Raw genomic sequence first — 7,248 nt, 5'->3', positions numbered from 1 at the left:
ACAAGCTACAAGTATTGGTTTTTGAAACAGGCTGAGCTCTAGCATTTTTAATGAAACTTTTCCTTATAAGGAGATGATTATAGTTGTCTTAATGACCTAAATAAAAGTGTGGTTCAATAATGGTTATTCCAAGAATTAATCATCGTTTATTTCAAGATATGAACAAGTCATCAAGTAAAACGTTAATCTTACTGTTCCTGGCATCAGCATTTTAGGGACAAAATAGTGTTACAGATGTCGGGATATTGATTGCATAAAATCTTGAAACCCACAAAACTCATAGGCTTAAGTCTTAGTAATTTCTGTTGTTTATGTAATTTCAGCCCTGCACGTCACTGAAAAGTTATTTATCTTAACAAACTGGCCAAATTTGGCGGGTAATGCTGTCTGCCAGTATCAGCAGATGTATTGTTTCCGCCTACATTTGTGCATGTTGTCTGTGGTCTTTAAAGAACATCATCTAACACCAGACAGAAATGTCAACTGTTCAGATTTTTTCCTGTGTTCGAAGAACTGATGTTGCTGTTTCCTAACTTTGTCAAATTATGTGTCTGAACTGTCTTCCTTTCTTGAAAAGTAGATATTATCAAACATGTACCAGATAAGTAATCAGAAGTAGTTAATATTGTGTCAAGTTACAGCACAGTTTTCAACAAAGTAACTACAGAGGTCAGTGCTAAGGCAAGTATTTAGTAAACAATGATGTTTTAGCTATCTAAAGTAAAAAGGCATGATCTTAGGAAAGTGATTGCAAATTAAAAGAAAATTTAAAAACTGAAGTTCGGAAAACAAAAGTAATTGCAACAGTTCAAGAGTTTAATCTGACCTGATTTTTTCCTCTGTAGAAGACAATGAACTAAAAGGACACAATTGTTCTTGATCTCTGTTTTGAGTGCTTTAAAAAATTAATATATGGAAGAGTTCAAAATGGGCAAAATAAAAACTTATTTGGAGAGCATACACATAGCTTTTATAAAGCAAGAACGATGACTAGAAAACAGATGTAAATGGTTTAGCATTTCTATTTAAGCATAAACCATGTGCAAAATTACTCTTCCGAATTTAACACATCATGTGTTAGCCATTAGCTGATTCCATCTTAGACCCTACTGAAGCAATTCTTTGAGGAAAACAGGGTTAGCACTAGAAAACTTAACATATGAAGGAAAATAGGGAATAAGTACTTTATAGATACACCTCTAGTTCTAGATTTAGAGAATGCCAGTGTTCCTCCAGCAGGTAACCAAGAAGTTGGATCAAGGAATGGGCTTCTGACATCCTGAAGAAATTGAACACTGTCAGCTGTGGTACAAATCAGAAAATGAAAGATCCATTGATTTCCTTCTAATCCGACTTTTTGCCTATGTTCTCTATCCACATTCTATTGATGTGTTTTTATACATGTATTCAATTATGTATTTGCCCTTTGTGTAAATTCCTTCCATAACTTCTCTGAAGACTAGCACATGATCTAGAAATGACTTTAGCTAGGACAAGACCAAGAAAGTAAATAAGAAACAGATGATCTGTAGCCTCACATTGTTGTTATTTTAGCTCTGTCCTTAAGAAAAAGGAGCAGGGCCAGGGGAACCCAGCCACCTCCAAATCTCCCTAGACACTCATCTTCATGCTTTTTTACCTGGTAGAAATTTATTTCTTCTGGCATGTTGCCACTGTCTCTACACTCAAAGCTCTGATTTAGAAAAAAAAACAGTCACACTGTGTGTATAAGTAATCTTTAGGCAAGTATTAGCAATGTATCTTTAAAATACACTTTTCCCCACAGTTTGTGAAATGAATGCCTGGTGTTCTGTGAGTGTCCTTTCTGTCATTTTAATTTTTTATTTTGAAACTCCATAGGTAAATGATCATACCACATGTGTACTCATCATAAAAAGGAACCTCACTATCACTTTTGTGTTTAAAAAAATTAATTTGCTTTCTTGACAAAAGCCAAAACCACTTTTAACAAGGGTGCCTATTTTCCTAAGCTTAGTATAATTTATTTGATCGAGAGTGACACCAAATGGTAAGAAAAACGAAATGCCTCATTCCTCTTACATAATGTCTTAACAGTAGACCACCCCACTTCCCCATAAAATGTAATTTAAATGAAGCCAAGATTCTAATGCCATGCTTTAGATTCAGAGTGGCCCCAAAGGGGCCTATGGATTTTGTAGTTGCCATTACCTGGAATGCCTTTCCCTCCAATCTGTATATCCGAAATATATTCATTATTAGGCCAGCAGAAATCCTACTTCCCTCTACAAAGCCTTCCCTGATCAGTCCAAATGATCATTTCCTTGATTCCCTATACACAGTTTATAAGCTTCTTGAAAGTAGAGACTACTATATATCCCCCCGTATTTTCCATTGCTGCATCTAGAAACTCGGGTACTCAGTCAAAACTTGGGAGTTGACCAGGAATCTGACACCATGGGGTTTTCCAAGCTCCACCAGAATAATCCCATTCTAAGGACAGCTCCTATCGTTCTTAAAACATGTAAAGGATTATACTGTTTTTCCCTTGGTCGTCTGTCCTAAGGCTTCTCAGTCCCACAACCCCCATCCCATCCATCTTAGTTCTAATTTCTCTCCACTCCAATTTGCTGGTGCTCCATTCCCATTGCTTTGACCTCAGTGAAGACAGAACAACTGGTGGACATTTAATCTCTAACAACTTTTTACAACCTTGTATAAGAGGTGGGTAAGCAAAAATTTTACAATTCTCTATTATAGTCATGTTTTTAGCTCCTATTGTGTACCAAGCGCCATAACAATTTAAAAGACCAATTTAAGGTCTTGTATGTATAAAATACGATGGGAAAGTATAATATACACATTTGATTATGCTTTGCTAATGCGATTCATCTTCATACACGTGGAACCCTATTCATCTGGATTTTTCTTTTCTTTTTTTTTTTTTTTTTGAGACGGAGTCTCACTCTGTCACCCAGGCTGGAGTGCAGTGGCGCTATCTCGGCTCACTGCAAGCTCCGTCTCCCGGGTTCACGCCATTCTCCTGCCTCAGCCTCCCAAGTAGCTGGGACTACAGGCGCCCACCACCACGCCCAGCTAATTTTTTGTATTTTTAGTAGAGACGGGGTTTCACTGTGTTAGCCAGGATGGTCTCAATGTCCGGACCTTGTGATCCGCCTGCCTCAGCCTCCCAAAGTACTGGGATTACAGGCGTAAGCCACCACGCCCGGCCCTCATCTGGATTTTTCTGAGACAGCTTCAATTCCAAAAACTCAATGTGTTCTGAGAATGCCAATGTTTCTGCATCCAAATTGCATTTTTAAGAATGTCTGTCTCAACTAGAAGTAGTATGAAATTGTTAGAAAGGCATTCCAGTTTTTTAGCTTTGAAAATATGTCCATTCTTAGGCCGGGCGTGGTGGCTCATGCCTGTAATCCCAGCACTTTGGGAGGCCGAGGCAGGCGGAATATGAGGTCAGGAGATCGAGACCATCCTGGCTAACACAGTGAAACCCCGTCTCTACTAAAAATGCAAAAAATTAGCCAGGCGTGGTGGCGGACACCTGTAGTCCCAGCTACTCGGGAGGCTGAGGCAGGAGAATGGCGTGAACCCGGGGGGCGGAGCTTGCAGTGAGCCCAGATCCACCACTGCACTCCAGCCTGGGTGACAGAGCGAGACTCTGCCTCAAAAAAAAAAAAGAAAAAAAAAAAATGTCCATTCTAATATATGTGGTATCGGAGGCTGTCTCTGCTTTGGGCACCAGCTGATGTGTATATTATTTAGTGAAATAGAGATTCTTCCGATGTCTTTTGAGAATGAAATGGGATCTTAAGCACTTTCATTGAAGTCTTAAATGTAAATATATGGATGTCACAACTGGGCAACATTTTAATGCCTCCTTACCATTTGTTGATTCAGAAATAAATCCTGATGGGAAGCAGCATAACATAAAGGAGTCAGCCAAGGCCAGCTTTTCCCTGTATTGTGAGTTGCAGTTTCCTCATCTGGAAATGGGGTTTATGTTGCCTACCTCATTGATTGGAGGAATGAGAGTATGCTCACTAAGTACAATGCTGACACAAGTACCTAACTGTTAACCTTCCCTCTTTCCTTTCTTTCCCTGGTTTCCTTTCATCTCCCCATACAGGGGAGCATTGTCTGAGAATATTCTTACATATTTCTTACTTAACCTGTTTTAGTACATAAGGGCTTTTAAACCACTGAGTGGAAAGTTGCTGTTATTTGAAATATTGTGAGCCTAACACTGTAGTAATGCTAATTTTCTGCAAATCATGATGTTCTCTCTGTCCATTAGATGGCAGGAGTTCCTTTGGCCATGTTCTGTGAGGAAGCTGCCCAAACATGTTTGGACTTGTGTATCAGTAAGGCTACTAAAAGAGAAAACAAGGTATACAAAATAAACTGGCTCTTATATAAGTAAAACAATTTTACCAGACAAAGGGAGAGCTAGTAATAATCTATTACCCCCCTCATCTTTTCTAGTCACAAATTTCTTGTATTTTCTATTCCTTCTCTTCTGGCCTTTTGCATATCCTGTTTCCTCTGCCTGGAGCACTTCTCCACCAAACCCCAGCCTCCTTCACCTAGCTAACTCCTCTTCATCCTTCAGGTCTCAGTTCAGCATCACTGCCATTAGAAAGACTTATTTTACCTCTCATTCTGAGTTGAGGATACCATATCTTTCCTCTACCCCATCTTGCTCATTGTATAGTACCCTGCTCATCATCTAGTAGTACCCTGCTCAAATGTTGCCTCCTCACACAGGCATCCCAGTTTACTCTTACTTTGTGTCTCTTTTTCTGGCATGTAGAATAGTGCTTGGGACAAGTAGACATTCAACCCTATGGTAAAAAATGACTTTGCTCCCTCAACACTTTGTAGCTTTCAGTCATTCCTGTTGTGGCACTTATAGCACTATGTGGTCAGTCCTCTATTCTATAACACCTACTAGATTGTGGGCACCAGAACAACAATAATCAGGTCTGTTTCATGCACCATTGCATCTCTAGTGCCTGGCACAGAATCAGGCCTCAATCAATATTTGCTGAAAAATTAGCACACATATACTATACGTATATGCACACAGTATAACTACAGTGAAGCGAAAATTTTTTGTTTGTTTTTTGAGGAGGTCAGTGAAGCAGAGGAGGAGAAATGGTAGCAGGGACCTATACCAGGCTTCCTTTGCTACAGCAGCATCCATATTCAGAGTCAAACAGGTGGGCTTTTGATAGCAGTTATACTAAGTAGGTTTTTGTTTTTGTTTCAAGACAGAGTCTTGCTCTGTTGCCCCTGCTGGAGTGCAATGGCACATGATCTCCGCTCACTGCAACCTCTGCCTCCCAGGTTCAAGCAATTCTCCTGCCTCAGCCTCCCAAGTAGATGGGATTACAGGTGCCCAACACCATGCCCAGCTAATTTTTGTATTTTTAGTAGAGACAGGGTTTCGCCACGTTGGCCAGACTGGTCTTGAACTCCTGACCTCAGGTGATCCGCCTGCCTCAGCCTTCCAAAGTGCTGGGATTACAGGCATGAGCTACTGCACCTGGCCCACTAAGTAGGTTTTATGTTGACCTGAATTTTCAATGAGTGAATTTAGAATTAATGTCAAACTTGTAGGAAGTTGAACATGGCTTGCAGAGCAAGAATTTGGGATGCCATAGAAGGTCTGAAGAGATAAAATAGATGTTTTTGAGCAGCCACCTGGTGACTAAACAGATACAGTGATATACAAATATGCAACAGAATAACCTATATGGATTTAGATAGTCAGCTATAAGAAATGGGCTGAAATATAACAGTTAGAAAAATACTCAGATTTGAACACAAGAACACTTCACAAGATGTGCTTTGGGTCTTCTTGTTTGTTTGTTTGTTTGTTTGTGACAGAGTTTCGCTCTTATCACCCAGGCTGGAGTGCAATGGCACAATCTGGGCTCACTGCAACCTCCGCCTCCCAGGTTCAAGCGATTCTTCTGCCTCAGCCTCCCAAGTAGCTGGGATTACGGCACACACCACCACACCTGGCTAATTTTTGCTCTGGGTCTTAGGTAGCAAATGATGTTCACATATGAGGCCTCCTCTGTGAAGGGCCCAGGAAAAAAAGTAGAACATGGCTCCAGCCAGTCTCTCAGAGTCAAGAAGGGCCTAGGGTTACTTCCATTTGTTGGATCCCAATATTTTTTTTCTGTTTAAGACTGTAACATGGAAAAAATGTTTGTATGCTAAGCACAAAAGGGACATAAAATTGTATAGACAGTAGAATAATGACTATGTAAACACACCAAAAATCTATGCACAGAAATGTTTAGGGGGACATTTAACACCAAAAGATTAACAGCGGTAGCATTTGGGTGGCAAACTGATTCTAAAATTTCCAAATTTTCCTTAATAAGTAGTAATTACAATTGCAACGGGAAATAATTTTTTTTTAACTACCCCTCTGGCTAAGCAGTGCAGTGTCGCTATCAAATACACATCAGTGGTTTTGGCCCTGACTCCTAAGAGGATGGCAAATGCCGCTGCCCCACTCCGCAACCACCCCCAAGAGAGCTTGAGCACCTCTGGCTCCGCTGAGAGAATCTTTGCAGCCCCAGCTCTCAGAATCTCTTCTCTTATTCTGCCTTATCCCCCCACCACATCATCTCCACTCACTTCCAGCTATATCTTTCCCCTTTCCTTCTTAACTCAGGAGGCAGGTTTGCAACCACAGGACCCACAAATAGAGGCCACGAGGTGGCATGTTTTCAAAGAACATGGTGCCTCTGTTTGGGACACACAGGAACTCAGATACAAATCATTTTCCTGCTGCTGGGTAAGTCATGCTTGGTGGCTGCTCTGGTTGCAGTTATGTGACATTATATAGCCTTTCCTGTTAACCCGTGATTCCAAGCACTCTCTCTTAACAATGATTCCTATCATGAATTTTCTACCCTGAAAAGCCAGGTGTGGGTACTAACAATTAAGATCATTTGGTTTCTAAAAGTCCATCCTCTCTGGGAAAGCAGAGTCATACAGTGGGTGGCATCCTGCAGATTCTAGTCTACGTTTGGGAAAGGTATACACCTCTTGCACTTTCAGTTTAAGGGACAAGTAAAAAAAAAGTAATTGCTTTTTAAAAAAAAAAAAAAAAAGCGCTAGCAATTCACAGCCTATTCCTGCCGCTGAACAGAAGTTGTGATGCCTTGATTTACTCCCTAGCAGCTATGTATTCTTGAGCAAGGCATAACCTTACTGTGCCTCAGTTTC

Source organism: Macaca fascicularis, chromosome 1, assembly GCF_037993035.2.
Source record: "Macaca fascicularis isolate 582-1 chromosome 1, T2T-MFA8v1.1".
In the NCBI taxonomy this organism is placed as follows: domain Eukaryota; kingdom Metazoa; phylum Chordata; class Mammalia; order Primates; family Cercopithecidae; genus Macaca; species Macaca fascicularis.
The sequence above is the reverse complement of the archived record's forward strand: the minus strand, read 5'-3'. Positions refer to the sequence as shown.